This window comes from Ahaetulla prasina, chromosome 8, assembly GCF_028640845.1.
Source record: "Ahaetulla prasina isolate Xishuangbanna chromosome 8, ASM2864084v1, whole genome shotgun sequence".
Classification (NCBI taxonomy): Eukaryota; Metazoa; Chordata; class Lepidosauria; order Squamata; family Colubridae; genus Ahaetulla; species Ahaetulla prasina.
In genome coordinates this window covers 76947618-76964289 of record NC_080546.1, presented here as the reverse complement: position 1 = coordinate 76964289, position 16672 = coordinate 76947618, and the positions used below count along the sequence as shown (strand labels likewise).

Here is a 16672-nt window from a genome sequence, read left to right as displayed (position 1 = left end):
ATCAAAAGTATTACATAACTTTAAGGTCCTTCTCAAATCAACCATCTTTTGCAATTGCTGTTGGAAATAATGTTTCAGATGCTCAAAGCCCCCCCCCTCCATTGAACATCCATCAAGAGAAAGGTTTGTTTTATTTTATTGTATTCCATCTTTTTTATTTTTATAAATAACTCAGTGAACACACTTTCCTCCTCCTATTTGCTTCACAACAACCACCCCATGAGTCCACAACAACCACCCTGAGACAGATCCCAGTCTACCTAGCTGGCTTTCATGACTAAGGCTGGACTTAGAGGAACTTACCATTTCCTTTCTAGCCTAATGCCTTAACCACTAGACCAAATTGATTGTAGATCAAATTTACATACCAAGACTATTAGATTCAAAACATTATCTATATATAAAAAAGTGAAATCCACTCACTCATCACAAAATATCCAGAACGGTAAAGCCTACAAACTTGAAATTTGGTGCGTATGTTCCTCTTGGCTTCTAGGTGCTCGCTAAGAAAGGATTTTTCAAAATGACCATCAGATCATTAGTATTTCATATACAGTGTTATATGCACATGCTCTGACTCTAAGGAGTTAGACATTCTACTCTCCCTCCCCACCTGAAAGGAGCTCTGTTCCAACTGCCAGTTGCCTTATATTAACATGCTCTGGTGCTACCCCTTCGCTAAACTGGCATGGCCAGTGCGTAACTCATTCAACCTATGGGCTGGGACATGCTACTCTGCCTCCCACTCTGTTCCAACTGCCAGTTGCCTTATATTAACACGCTCTGATGCTATGGAGTTACACATTCTACATTAAGTTTTAAGTGTCAATTTATCATGCCTGATCATAGAGTTCCATAGTGAAGCACGAGTGTCCAACTAGTAAGAAATAACTGAATAAATGAACATATAAAATATTTGTTTAAGGTAAAATATATATAACAACTGTGGATTCTAGGATATTTCTTGTTTTATTTCACAAACATTGATAGAAGCGATTTAGACTTTGAGGCCTTTCCTGAAGATTTTACAAGACAAGACAAAATGTTAGACCTGAACAAGATTGTTTAGAGTGTATCCCCAACTCTTTTCATCTAGTAGATTCATTTGGATTGTTAGAACATATTGTGAGTTCTCTCTCAAAATAGCTGCCATTTTCATATTGATATGTTGATAAAGGAACGGGACAACATGGTAGAGCTTCTCACAGGACATCTATTAACAAGAAAATAAATTGGTAAACACCAGATAATCTGAGCAAGATTATGAACATGTTTAAAAGAAGAGATTTGTCTTATTTAAATAAATACTTTCTAAGAGGGGACGGGAATCTTGCAGATATTAAACATGGTTCTGATCAGTGGTGGGATTTAGCCGGTTCAGGCCGGTTCAAGCAAACTGGTTGTTAAATTGCTGGCTGGCCCCTCCCCTCCCTACCCTGCCCTTTCCAGGAGTCCCCACATGCCATGTTTTGGCTCCCAGATAAGTGCAGGGAGGCCTACTAGGCCCAAAACGTGGCACCAGGGTATGTGTGGTGTGGCCCCCCCGTGGCCTGTTTTTGCTCTCAGAAGGCTGAAAGGCGGCCTTCTAGGCCCAAAATGGGTTGCGGGGGGGGTAGTGCCCCCCCACGGCCCATTTCTGCTCCCACGGGGGTGCAGGATGCTGAGTGCTGCCTGTCACACATGATGGCCATGCCCACCATGGCCAAGCCCACCCAGCCGGTCATTAGGGCAGAGAACCGATTGTTAAATTATTTGAATCCCACCGCTGGTTCTGACCCACACGGGTGCTCATAGCCACCATGTTATAGACTCCAGGGCTAATACAGTGTTGTTGTTGTTTGCTATGGTGTTGTATCAATTGCCAGACTGGACATGTAAGAAATAATGATCTTGTTTGTTTTATTGATCCTGCACTCTGAAGTAATATATGAGTTGACAGCTTCTCATTTTAGCTAGTTATCCTACCAGATTATATCATTTTTAATTTATCCTAGGTGTCATTTTGTGGGACGTGGCCAACCAAGCTAAAATCCTTTTACAGGGATCTAATATTCACGATCCTGATATTATTTTCTTGTTAAAAGAAAAACAACCTGCCAGTTTCCTGCAAAGTGTAATTTCTTTCTTGTCAAATGTGTATTGATTTTTCCTTTCTCAAAATATGATCTCCACATTGTGGAAAGCCCTGTAGAATGATTTACCCTCGTATTGCAATATAAGTAATCTAGAAGGATTATACATACCATTTTATATTTGTCTCCTACCCTTTCAGGATCTTTGTGATATAGATATCTGAACATTAAATAATGGATTTGAGATTTAAAAAAAAACTACCAAAAGTTTTTTTTTTATTGCGTTACTGTGAGTGTCAAGAGAACAGGTAGGCATTTTGATTTCAAATATGGCAAACAATGGATGTCAGGCCAAAACTCAGTAAAGCAGGCAGAATTCACAGGACCGGTTCATATTTTTTTTTAATTTGCATTTATATCCCGCCCTTCTCCGAAGACTCAGGGCGGCTTACATTGTGTAAGGCAATAGTCTCATTCTATTTGTATATTTATATACAAAGTCAACTTATTGCCCCCCCCAACAATCTGGGTCCTCATTTTACCTACCTTATAAAGGATGGAAGGCTGAGTCAACCTTGGGCCTGGTGGGACTAGAACCTGCAGTAATTGCAAGCAGCTGTGTTAAGATGATGTGAAGATGTGATCCTGTTGTTACTGACTATAACTCCCTCTGGTATATATATGGTTTATACAGTATATGCAGCGGTGGGCTTCAGAAATTTTAGCAAGGGGTTCTCTGCCCAGTTGCTCAATGGGCGTGGCCATAGTGGGCATGGCCTAGTCGACTTCCTGAACCATGGCAGGGAGGGGGTTGTCATCCCTGGGCTCCAGAGGATTTCCTCAAGCCTCCAGGATGGCAAAAACAGCCTCTCCAGGCTCTGGAGGTAGGTCCATTTTTCGCCCTCCCCAACCCTCCGCATGCATACACTTACCTGCATCCAAAATGGGCTGCGTGGAGACTCCTGTAATGGGTGGGTGGGCAGGGAGGGGCCAGCCCGGAGTGGGATTTGGGGGTTCTCCGAATTGCACAGAATCTTAGCTAGAGGTTCTCCTGAACCCCTGAGAACCCCCAGCAGCCCACTCCTGAGTATATTGTAGAGAGGGATCTTGAGTCCTAGTTTTGATGTTAGCTGTTTTGATGTTAGCTAGTGGACAATCACTTAAATATGAGCCAGTAGTTTGTGCCAGCAACCTCCGCCCCCCCCCAAAAATGCCAATGCAATCCTAGGCTGCCTTATCAAAGGCATACGTCAATATCTCGTGAAATATTAGTACTGCTTTATAAAGCCTTAGGAAGACCACACTTGGAATACTGCATCTAGTTTTGAACATCTTATTATAAAAAAAAAAATCAGATTCTGGAAAGAATGCAGAAAAGAGCAACAAAGATGGCTGGAAGCAGGAAACATATGAAGGGTTGCAGGAATTGGGTATGGCTAGTTTAGTGAAAAAGACTAGAGGAGACATGATAGCAGTGTTCCAATATTTAAGGGGCTGCCACAAAGAAGAAGGAGTCAAGCTATTCTCCACAGGAACCAGGAGGCAAGACAAGAAACAATGGATGGAAACTAATCAAGGAGAGAAGCAACCTGGAACTAAGGATACCTTTCCTAATAGTGATAGAAACTAAACAATGGGATGGCTTGGCTCCAGGGGTTGTGGGTGCTCCCTCACGGCTTTTAAGAAGACACTGGATTGTCACTTGTTTGGAATGGTACAGGGTCTCCTGGTTGAGCAGAGGGTTGGACGAGAAGACCTCCAAGGTCCTTTCCAATTCTGTTTTGCTCTTATTCTGTTATATCATAGGCAGGATATATATTGGTTATGTTGAGGCTGTTGGGAGCTGTAGTTCAGGGCTGCATTTTCCACTGGTGTATATCTGCCTGTGGTAGAATATGTTCTACTTAGGATTCACAAGCTGCTTAACAGTTGATTCAGTAGCCTATGACAGTTTGTGCTTACAGAGAGAGGGAGAGAGAGAGGGACGGAGGGAGGAAGAGAGAGGGAGGGAGGGTGGGACGAAGGGGAGGGAGAGGAAGCGGGAGAGGGAAAGGGAGAGGAGGAGAAAGAGTTTCATTTCTCAGCAGCAATGGGGCAAAATCAAAGGTGAAAATAACTTGGAAGTACTCTCAGTGCCTTTTGTCCCTGTCATTGAATTATTATTCTCTTATTCTGCTCTGCAACCAAACAAGACAGACACAGACTTCAACAGATAATTAGAACTGCAGAAAAAACAATTGCTACCAACCTGCCTTCCATTGAGGACCATGTATACTGCACAAGTCAAAAAGAGGGCTGTGAAAATATTTACAGACACATCCTGGACATAAACTGTTTCAACTCCTACCCTCAAAATGACGCTAAAGAACACTGCACACTAGAACAACTAGACACAAGAACAGTTTTTTCCCTAATGCCATTACTCCTTCAACACTGTCAAACTATTTACTGAATCTGCATTATTATTACTATTAATCTTCTCATCATTCTTATCACCCATCTCCTCCCATTTATGACTGCATGACTGTAACTTTGTTGCTTTTATCCTTATGATTTATATTGATATTGATTGTTTCCTAGTATGATTTGATTGCTTATTTGTACCCTAGGACTATCATTAAGTCTTGTACCCTATGATTCTTGCGGAATGTATCTTGTCTTTTTATGTACACTGAGAGCATATGCACCAAAGGCAAGTTCCTTGTGTGTCCAATCACACTTGGCCAATATAGAATTCTATTCTATTCTATTCTATTCTATTCTATTCTATTCTATTCTATTCTATTCTATTCTATTCTATTCTATTCTATTCTATTCTGATACATCCATTATTTGGCCAAGTACCCCATACAAAAAGATTGAAATCAAGAAAGAGCTTTTTAGATTATGCTGAGAGGATTGTTACTACAACTCAAAAAGAACAATTAAAAAGATGGAAATTTCAAGTTAAACACCTTCATAATTGGATAGAACCACTTGTGGAATTGCCTGGAGATTTGGAGGAGGAGTGGAAAGTTTGGAAATGTTTAAATAGACTGTGCACTGGTTTGATGGCTCAGTGGCTAAGACAATGAGCTGGTCAATCAGAAAGTTCGGCGGTTCAAATTCCTAGTACAAGTCTCCTGCGTGAGCAGGGGGTTGGACTAGATGACCTCCAAGGTCCCTTCCAACTGTGTTACTGTTACATGTTAAAACTGAGGTTGCCCCTGAGAATATTTACTGTGAAGGTGACACTACTCAAGCAACTATCCATCTTTTACAGGGCCTCTTTGGGACTGACGTGAACAGAGAATGAGTTGCTGGTTGGAAATATCCCTGTCCTCAGTGTGGCCTGGCAATGGCCTAGAACTCTAGAAATCTAGAAATTTATTAAAGTTTCTAATCTTTTTAAATTTAAATGAATATTTTTCCCTTTCTAGTTCTTGCATTTCTGACACGATACAAAACCATTTCTCAACTGTACAGCTTTGGTCATGATCAGATCCCAGCAAAAAAAGATGCATAAACATGTGAATCGGTTGCCATCCAAGGCTGCTCTGGCTTCTGCAACCATAATATGGTAGCCCAAAGGTGATGTTCATGCAAACATTTAGGTCCAAATTTATAAAGATTCTATACCATGCCTTTTGAGTGAGATGCTTCATATCCTTTTTTGGATAAAAAATCCTGATGAATAAAAAAGTGCAATAACATATTTTTTTTGGTCTTTGCCAAAACCCAAGGCGATTTTATATCTGACCAAAAATTTCACAAGCATGGCAGGTCTCTATCAATATTTGCTACAGCATTATGCTGGATTGTAGTGGAAAAATGATAGCACTAATAAAATAAAATAAAATATAGTGTGCCAAATTCCTGTTTCTGCTATGATTTGGTAACTCAGCCAAATCAGTTGTAAGCCAATAGCTTTCCCATGAAATAAGCTTAGTCACAGAGAAACAAGTTATAAGGCATTGTACAATTCACTTTTTTTTTTCATTATCTATGATGTCTATAACCAGTTTCTCCAGAGGGTAAGCACTAGTAGCACAATTTTAATAAGCAAAACATTGTACAATATTACTTTGCGAGTCTCTTTACATCCTTTGCTGAAGAGGCAAAAGATGGAATTGTATCTGTTTCATAGGTGAGAAAATGTAGGTTAAAGCTTAAATAATCCATTCAAGGGTGTATGAGTGAATGAGACAGGAGTCAAAACCCTGGTAAAGTTTGTTGTTGTTGTTAGTTGAGAAGTCATGTCCGACCCATCGCGACCCCATGGACAATGTTCCTCCAGGCCTTCCTGTCCTCTACCATCCTCTGGAGTCCATGTAAGCTCATGCCTACTGCTTCAGTGACTCCATCCAGCCACCTCATTCTCTGTCATCCCCTTCTTCTTTTGCCCTCAATCGTTCCCAGCATTAGGCTCTTCTCCAGTGAGTCCTTCCTTCTCATTAGGTGGCCAAAGTATTTCAGTTTCATCTTCAGGATCTGGCCTTCTAAAGAGCAGTCAGGGTTGATCTCCTCTAGGACTGACTTGTTTGTTCACCTTGCAGTCCAAGGGACTCGCAGGAGTCTTCTCCAGCACCATAGTTTAAAGGCCTCAATTCTTTGGCGCTCAGCCTTTCTTATGGTCCAACTTTCACAGCCATAAAGTAAAGTTAAAAAGGTAAAGGTTCCACTCAGAAATATGTGCTATGACTCTAGGGGATGATGCTCATCTCCGTTTCAAAGCCGAACACCCAGTGCCATCTGAAGACGACTCCGTGGTCATGTGGCTGGCATGCCTCAACACCAAAGGTGCACAGAATGCTGTTACCTTCCCACCAATGGTGGTCCCTATTTTTCTACTTGCATTTTTTACGTGCTTTCGAACTGCTAGGTTGGCAGAAGCTGGGACAAGTAACGGGAGCTCACCCTGTTATGCGGCAGCACTAGGGATTCGAACCACTGAATTGCTGACCTTTCGATCAACAAGCTCAGAGTCTTACCCACTAAGCCAACCCATCCCTATAAAGTCAAGTTAGAGGTACCCAAACATAAACAGTGAGTAATACATAGAACCTTTAATAGATCACAGTCATCTTTAATGCACAAAGAGCATTGTAATAACACCTTTCATGAAGCTTGATTGGCAAATGAATGTGTGGTAGTTATTTTAATAATTCAAAGTGGCGAAAAGAAGAAAGGAATGCCAACTTCTAGTAATGCCCAATTGTGATATATTTGTGTGTACTACCAATCAGGCACAGAATGAGAAAAATAAACATGATAAACTTGAAAATTGCTATAAATACATTTGAAGAGAACTTTAAAAAGTATACTGGAGAAAAAGAGAGTCACCACAGCCAATTTGTCATGGCCAACTTCCCATGGCCAATTTGCCACAGTCAGCTCACTGTGGGGCAGCTTACTGGCGCGCAATTCACCACGGCCAACTTACCATAGGATAAGTCACTGTGTTACATTAAGGTAAAGATAAAGGTTCCTTCGCACATGTGTGCTAGTCGTTCCTGACTCTAGGGGGCAGTGCTCATCTCTGTTTCAAAGTTGAAGAGCCAGCGCTGTCCAAAGACATCTCCGTGGTCATGTGGCCGGCATGACTAAACACCAAAGGCGCATGGAATGCTGTTACCTTCCAATCAAAGGTGGTCCCTGTTTTTCTACTTGCATTTTTTACGTGCTTTCAAGCTGCTAGGTTGGCAGAAGCTGGGACAAGTAATGGAAGCTCATTCCGTTACGTGGCACTCGGGATTTGAACCGCTGAACTGCTCATCTGCTCAACAAACTCAGCGTATTAGCCACTGAGCTACTGCGTCATCCCTATCTACATAGTATCTATCTATCTATCTATCTATCTATCTATCTATCTATCTATCTATCTATCTATCTATCTATCTATCTATCTATAGTATAGTATAGTATCTACAGATACTTCTTGACAAAAACAAAAAGGCATCATCTCATTATTGTATAAATATCCATGGTGTACAGGACAATTTTATACTTCTTTGCTGCTTTCAGACCAATGGTGGTTTTCAAATTTTTTTACTACTGGTTCTGTAGTAAAAACCACTACTTGGTGGCTTGGTGGGCATGGCAGGGGAATGGCTTGGTGGGCATGGCAGGGGAAGGATACTGTAAAATCCCCATTTCCTCCCAATCAGCTGGGACTTGGGAAGCAGAGAATAGATGAGGACGGGGCCAGTCAGAATTTTTATTACCGGTTCTCCGAACTACTCAAACGCTACTGGTTCCCCAGAATTGGCCAGAACCTGCTGAAACCCACCTCCGTTTCAGATCCCAACTCTGCTATAACACACAATGCTGCCAGGTTCTCCACAGCAGCACTTCAAATCTGCCAGAACATGATCTGTGCCATAAACTATTTTTAATGAGTACAGAGCTCATTATTTAAAAATGATTTGTATTGTGATCGTTTCCCATGCTTCCTCCTTTTAGATCTTTTTTAAAATTCCTTGCAGATTTTTGTTTTTCAATTTTTTAGCTTTTTATATGTTTTTTTTAAATTTTATTTGTCTTTTATGTTTTTTAATTTTTTTTGTACTTACTCTCCTTATGATAGTCTTTGACCATAATAAAAGTCTGCTGTGCATTGCCACAATGTGAATAAAAATACAGTATAGTCTAAAAGGACTACAGACAGATTAATAAGTAGGCATGAGATGTACTTGTCAGAGGCTCATCAGATGCTACATCTTTTCTATCGTGCTCTACGGAGTGGAGAGTTGGTCTCTGACAGGAAGCCACTTGAAGAGACTAGAAGCATTTGAAATGTGGATTTACAGGCAGCTGTTAGGTATAAGTTGGGTTGACGAAATCAGAAATGAGGAGGTGATAAGCCACCTGGGAAAGTTAAATCATCAAAACCGTTAAAAAGTGAAAGTTAGAATATTTTGGACATGTGATACGACACCCTGAAAAATACAGCTTCCTTCACTTAATCCTCCAGGGAAAGATTGAAGGCAAATGAGGTCCAGGCAGAAGAAGAACATCATGCTTGATAAAAATAGGATCACCAACGTGGGTGCCAATGTCCAATGACGGATAATGGCACAACAAGAAGAAGATGTAAAGTATTGTAACAGTCGGGAAAAAAAATATACATTATAATTGTTCTATCACAGCAAATGATTCTGTGAGTCATGAATCTTGCAAATTCGTCTTCTCTGATTATATTTGTTTCACAACCTCTGTCTTTCAGTTCTTTAATCTCCTTCCTTGCAGCTTTTGACATCCCCACCCCCTCCCCGCCACTTTCGCTGTTGGAGGAGAAATCTGACAAGGAGAATTTATAAGATAAGTTTTAGTGATTGATTTTTTTGAAAGCCTTCGCTTTAGTTTATGAACAGTAGAGACTCGTCATTTTTCTTTCTGACATCTGCTTCTCCTTTTCCTGGTCTCCACGCATATACTTGCATGAAGTTTCTGTGAAGAACGTATCATTTAATTCATTATCTGCAGCCAAGTTCTACAACACAACCACATTTGCTTAGATTAACCAGAGATTCAAAACTCCAGGATACCCCTCAGGCCCTTCGAAAACTTCAATATTTACTCAAGAAAGTAAAACAAAATAAAGCATGAATAATAGAACAAGAATTCCTGAATGTTATTCAAGAATACCCTGCTAGAGGACACAGTTAGGAGAAAAGACAATAGACAAATAAATAATACACTTATTATTGTTGCTTTGGTTTCTGCAGCATTTTGTGATTAAGTACCCCTATAGCTTTCAGTAATTGTATTTATTCTCATGAGCATAGGTAACTGAGACTGAAAGTCATCACATATTTCATAAATGAACATTAGAGAAGTGATTGTCCCTAAACTAGAGTCAGAATTCAGTTGCAGTAATAATCATGAGACTTGCTAGAAAATACTGGAACAAGCCAAGTCATTTCAAGAGACACTTTGTTCCTAGATTAATAACAACCAGAAACAATAATTTGGCTATTGAAAAGCAAATTTCCCTTGGGAACTGTGGTTTTAAATTCTAGCTTTCATATATATACCTTGGGGAGTGGGGTGCTGCAGCAGAAATGTAACTTTGAAAAACTAGACTTTCATTATTTTTCTAATTCATGAAAGAAATGATTATTTTGCAGGCATAAAGCGAGCATCACTTAGGAATCTATATGTTATGTTCCCAAATATAATATCTATTTTTCACAATGTGTTGTTGAAAATTCTAGTAAACCTCATTATCAGTGAAAATTTTGTAGAATCAGAACTGTAATCAGTTGTCATGAGTAAGCCATGACAACACGTTACAGCATCTTCTATCTCAGTGATGGTGAAACTTTTCTGCATCGAGTGCTGAAAAGGGAATGCTTTGCGCACGTACCCAACTGGGCCGCGACCAGGAAGAGGAGCTGCCCAGGGGAAAAGGAACCTCTGTTTTCCGGCACACACATGCCATGTTGCCTGGCACGTGCACCATCACCCGTTCTTCTTCCGGATTTCTAATGCCTATGCGCTGATTAGCTGGCCGGTGTGCATGCTTGCGGCAGAAAACCGAAGACAAGCTCTTCCGGTTTCCGGCACTGACGCACACACAAAGGCCAGCTGACTATCATGTGTGCATGCGTGCCAGAAACCTGTAAGAGGAATGGGCAATGCCGTGCATGCCAGGCAATATGGCTCCACATTCCACTTTGGGCATGCGTGCCATAGGTTCGCCATCACGGTCCTATCTAATTTGAAGAAAGCAGGTGCTAAATCATCTCAAATCCTTGGCATGCACATAGGTTTCCTTGGAATGCATGAACAGTAGAGTAAGTGTCATGAGTTAAAATTACATTTGCATTCTAAGACTGTTATTTTCAAACTTCTCCAACATTAATATTTGAAATGCCACTTTTCATATCCAATTTCCTAGTGGGTCTCATAAATAGTGCAAGTTAATGATAGATTTCTGGAGGAAAAAGAATCTATAATGCTCACAATGTGGTGGGATGCATGTTTCTGGATCCCACCACATTGGATCCTTTTCTTTTTTAAAAAAAAAATAGATTATATATTTTAACTGTTAGATCCCAAATAAATTTTTGACCGGTACCCATTTTATTTGGCTTTTGGTGAAGGTTAATTTTCATGGCTACTCCAAAAGAGCCTAAGTGAATGTTACAAAACACAGTATGTTTGTTTTAGCAAGGGAGAGAATAAGAAATGAAAAATCTAATCAGAAGTGGTGGCTCAAAATTGAATTGAAATTCAATTCAAAAATTGAATTGAATTGATTTTATCTTGCAGCTAAAATAACTTTCTTTGTAAGGCTACCTTAAAGACTTGTGATGCTTAGTTTTTAAACTCCTCCTCCTCCTCCTCCTCCTCCTCCTCCTCCTCCTCCTCCTCCTCCTTCATATTGATTTAATCTTTAACTAGATTCACAGTCTGGGACTGGTAAAAACTTTACAGTTCAGATCCTTGTGAAGAACCTAAGAGCTATTAAAGTAGCATTGTTGCTGCTGCTGCTGCTGCTGCTGCTGTTATTGTTATTGTTACTACTACTACTACTACTACTACTACTACTACTACTACTACTACTACCATCTTTTATTCACCAAACATGAAACTCAGTAAACTGAACATTCAAAAATGCATCACAAATGCTATTGACTGGTGCTAAGGGTTAATACTGGTTGCTGCCAGCATCCTAGATATCAACCAAGTACCTTCTTAACATGTACTATGTTCTGAGTAGCACAGTTTTTTGCAGTTCTGCTGGTGTTATTGCAGAAAGCTACAATTTCTTCATATATTTTATAAAATTCATGGACATGGTACCAAGTGCCTTGATAACAATGGGTATCATCACAGTTACATGTTTCATATATAATCGCATAATTTCGATGGCCAGGTTGCGATATTTTGTGATTTTTTTTCCAGTTCTTTTTCTTCGACTCTGGCGTCTCCTGATACAGTGATAACAATAAATTGTCTACTTCGGCCCTCGACAACCGTAATATCTGGCGTGTTGTGTTCCAAATGATGATCCGTCTATATTCAAAAGTCCCACAAGATCTTCACCGTCTCATTTTCTTTCTTTCTTTTTTTAATTCAAAAAGTTTTACAGAAAATTTTCCCCCCCTTTCCTCCCACCTCCCCTCCCCCCTCTCTTCCCAACCCCCCTCCCCCCCAACTTCCCGGAACGAGCACAAGGTATAGTTAAAAATAAAACAAACATATGCTAAAAATTTTTTCGTCCCAACTTAATTATACCCCTACAATCATCAATTCCTAACTTCCCCCGAAAACAATAAAAAATAATACATCATAATCATTCAAAATTCACCGTCTCATTTTCAACAACTTTTTTCACTTTATGTTCCCATGACTTTTCGGATACAGGTAAGTCCTATTTTTTACATAATGACCAGTGATTAATTTAGCAACTCAATCATGTCTAGCTTTGTAATCAGTTTGTGCGATTTTGCTGCACTCACATGTTAAGTGTGAAACAGTTTCAATTTTGTCATTGCAAAGTCGGCAGTTTGGATTGTCAATGGCACTTTGTATCTTCACTTTCATGGCATTAGGTTGTAGTATTTATTCTTTAGTAGCAAGTATTAAATCTTCTGTTTCTTTCTTGATGGTTCCCCTGTTAATCCATGCCCTGTCAAGTTGTTATCACATTTTCCTTCAATATTTTTCAAGTGCTGTCCATGCAAAGCTTTGGTTTTCCATCCATTTAATCTGTCATCTAGCTGTTTTTCCTTATATTCTGTCTTAGTTTCTGTTGTTTTTATAATGTTCTCCATTTTCACAGCCTGAAGCATTTTTTTCTGTACTTTGGTTCACATAATCATTCAAACTTAATTTTCCTTCTTTTACAGTTTGATGAATATCCCTCTGCCACATATTCTTCTTGGCAGGTACAACCCGTCGATGTCACTTTGTGGATGTTAAGTGTGGTACAGATTCAAAAGTTTATGCATTTTCCGGTCCAGGTTTTCCAGTTCAGCCACAGTCCAGTTGAACTGGGCGGGGGGGGGAGACCGTGTGCAAGGGGGTCACATGCGCATGCGGGGGGCACATGTGCATGCACAGGGGGCAGGGCACATGTGGGGGCACCTGTATGCATGCATGGGGGCGGGGTATGTGTGGGGAGCCCTCGTGCAGATGCACGGGGTGGGAACGCATGCAAAGGGGTGGGGTGTGTGCGGGGGTGCGTGCATTTTTCCTCTGTTTTCAAGTCACAAACCAATTGAAGCAATTGCAAGAATTTGAGAGGGGAAAAAGAGTAGGAAAGAAGCCAGTTAACTCTTCTGGAAATATATATATATATTTTGCAAATCAAAATGTGCTAAAATTATTAAAGATTTCCTAGGATGTTCTCAAGGCTAGAAAAAAGTTGTGACTAACCCCCACCCCAACCCAATGTATTTTACTGAATGGTTGGAAACAGCCTTTTCTGTTTAAGAGCCATAACAAAATTGCACTTCCCATTTGCTTAGTTGATTCTCCACCCTTTCTCATCCTTTGAAGCACTCAGAAATCCAGGTCTCCACTAATTATAGATGACAATGCTCATGAGAGTTACTATTACTTAGTGTTGCACTGTATTTTTTTTTTCTTTTCCTGCTTGCTGGATTGTGCCAAAGTTCCAAATTCCTGAACTATAAATTCATTGCATGTAGGCTGTATATTATGTGTATTAAAGAATAGAGGCACAATAATTACAAGCATCATTAAAGTATATTGAGCAGATGTATAGCCATGTACAGTATATGCACATATTCTAATTACTAGTTTTGAATTGGTATTGGTATCTAAATACGATGTACTTGCATTTACATATCATTGGCTAAGTAATTTTCAGCAAATCTGCTTCTAATATTTGTAATCAAATTAAGTGGCTTACTGTACTAAGAAAAAACAACAGCCAGAAGACTGTTGAATTAGATTAGCATTATGCAATGACATTGAATTTGGAAATGCAATATATGTATTTTTAAAATCCTCTCTCTGTCTCTGCCTCTCTGTCTCTGTCTCTCTGTCGCTCTCTCTCTCTGTCACTCTCTGCCCCCCACTCTCTCTCTGTCTCTGTCTCTCTGTCTTTCTCTCTCTGCCTCTCTCTCTCTCTCTGCCTCTCTCTGTCTCTGTCTCTCTGTCTCTCTGTCTGTCTGTCTGTCTGTCTGTCTGTCTCTGTCTCTCTCTCTCTCTCTCTGTCACTCTCTGCCCCACACTCTCTGTCTCTGTCTCTGTCTCTCTGTCTTTCTCTCTCTGCCTCTCTCTCTCTCTCTCTCTGCCTCTCTGTCTCTCTGTCTCTCTCTCTGTCTGTCTCTGTCTGTTTCTCTTTCTGTATGTTTGTCTCTTATATCTGGCTCCAACTTTCCACAATTGGAATAACAGAGGAAGCAACAAAGAAAGAAAGCAAGGGAACAAAATATTCTAGTTCTGCATATTTCCCATGGATCTCTCTCTCTCTCTCTCTCTTTCCCTCCCTCTCCCCCCCTCCCTCTCTCTCTCTCTCACACACACACATACTGCTAACTAATGGAATGAAAACAAAAATATAAATAAAATAAGCATATTTGCCAAGACACACCAGTTCAAAAGATTTGAGCTAATTTATAATACATGGATATAATCAATCTTTGCGACTACCCATTACTAATCCTTCAATGTTTCTCTGCCAAGGAAAATAAATTTTCAGCCTCCAAGGGGTCAAGGATCTCCGAAGGAACATAATGTTCTGTTCATAAATCTGCACATGCATGCAGGCAAGGAAGATAGGACAGTCATTCTATATACTGCAATGCAGAGTGTGAGCTTAACCTTTTCCTTGAACATGACAGTTTAATAAATGGGTGAATTGGAGTGCAATTGGAATGCAAGACTTCCCTTGAAGCCCTGTGACTATAAAATAGCAATCCATACGCAGCTCACCCAAGGTCCCATTTTTACTTGGAGTGGCAGTAGCAGGTCCCCTTGTAGATTCTAAACAAAGGAGCTTTGCAATCCAGAAAGAAAAAAATTACACTTGGGTACAAAACAGTGGACAGGAAGGCCTGGAGAAATGTTGTCCATGGGGTCGCGATGGGTCGGACACGACTTCGCAACTAACAACAACAACTGTGCTGTGTTAAAATGTTACTTTCAGATTTTGGCTGCACATAAGGTAAATTATTTTGATACGTGGATCCCAATGGATCATTCGTTTAATATATAGACCAAGGTAGATGTCTCTCACCTTTTTATACAGACAACAATCAAATAGGATGTGAGCCAGGTCTTTTATCTCTGCCACTCCGCAAATACAGAAACATCCATTGTAGGGTATAGAATGGAATCTCCCATATCTGACCATTGTTTTGAGCTGTTTGAATTTCGCTCGCATAAATATCTCCCTAAGATGTTTTAGCAGTTGTAACTTTATTCGCTATAAAATATCATGTAGAAGTCACTTCTTTCTCCATAGCAGGAAAGGTAGAAGACTGCGAGACTTTTCTTGTAAATTGTGTTATATTTCTCTGTAAATTTTACTAACTGGGGAAAAAAAATACTTAAGCTCTGTTATTTCTGGTGGTTTTATTAAACAATGGTGTTCTGCTTACAGTATTCTAAATGTGACCAAGTGTTTTAAAAGTGACGGTAACAAAATATTTTTGTTCATATTTTTCATATTTTTAAGAATAAACTTTGTTGCCACGGAATAGGACTCAGCTAATCACAAATTACATGGCTTAAAAACTATACAAATTTCCAAGTACCATCAAGCATTTTGTGAAGCAAATTTGATTTAAAAAAATAAAATTAAATGCCATGGACCACTAATTACATAAGCGTGTGGACTTCATGTTCAGACAGTGCGAGAAGAGGAAAATATAAGTGAGAAAGTGATATAAACATGTCTATAAAAGTAACAAGACTTGCTGTAGATATAGGAAAATACAGCCAGTAGAGGAAAAATAAGGACAATCTGTAAGCTACGCATAGAGTATCCTGGTTAGACACACTATAAATAATAACAGATCATTGCTTTTCCTGAATAGCATCTGGGACCAGAAAGATGATCTAATCTATGAAATTCCCATACGCTACATGGAACTGCTGAAGGGAGGAATCAAAATTATAACTGCTTATGGCATCCCAAGGCTACTAGAAAATTAAGCTGCCTTGTAAAGCAGCCAAGAACTACTGGGTGTTTAATTGACCCATATAAAATAACAGAGAAGATCAAACCATCCACCTGAACCTGATTTAATCTCCCTGCTGAAAATTAGATGCATCTGACACAAGCTTTGTCCTAATTTTTACCTCTTTTATATTGACATACACTGATGTAAAAATGTGTAACAGTGGTAAGTGGATTCCTACAGCCTTTGTTTTTCTCAAAGCTTCTTAACTTGAATGGTTCCATGCAGATGGGGCTGTGGTATCATAGGTTAGACATGATGAATCAGCATGTCACCATTCCCAAAATACTATACATTGGCAAACTTATGGCATGCGTGCCACAGGTGGCACACGTAGCCATATCAGTGGGCATGGTAGCTCAGCTCCAGCCAGCTGATTTTCGGGTCTCCTGGGGCTACCAGAAGTAGGGAAACAGGCTGTTTCCTGCCTCTGGAGGGACTGGGGTGGGTGGGGAA

General features: G+C 40.0%; 1 long non-coding RNA gene across 1 annotated transcript in view; it reads right to left on the bottom strand.

Moving 5' to 3' along the window:
* Positions 1-900: 900 nt before the first annotated feature.
* Positions 901-16672, bottom strand: part of LOC131203229 (uncharacterized) — a 39857-nt gene continuing 24085 nt past the window's right edge. The window contains exon 3 of the long non-coding RNA XR_009156322.1: positions 901-1213. This is a non-coding gene — a long non-coding RNA (uncharacterized LOC131203229). The remainder of the gene's footprint in view (positions 1214-16672) is intronic.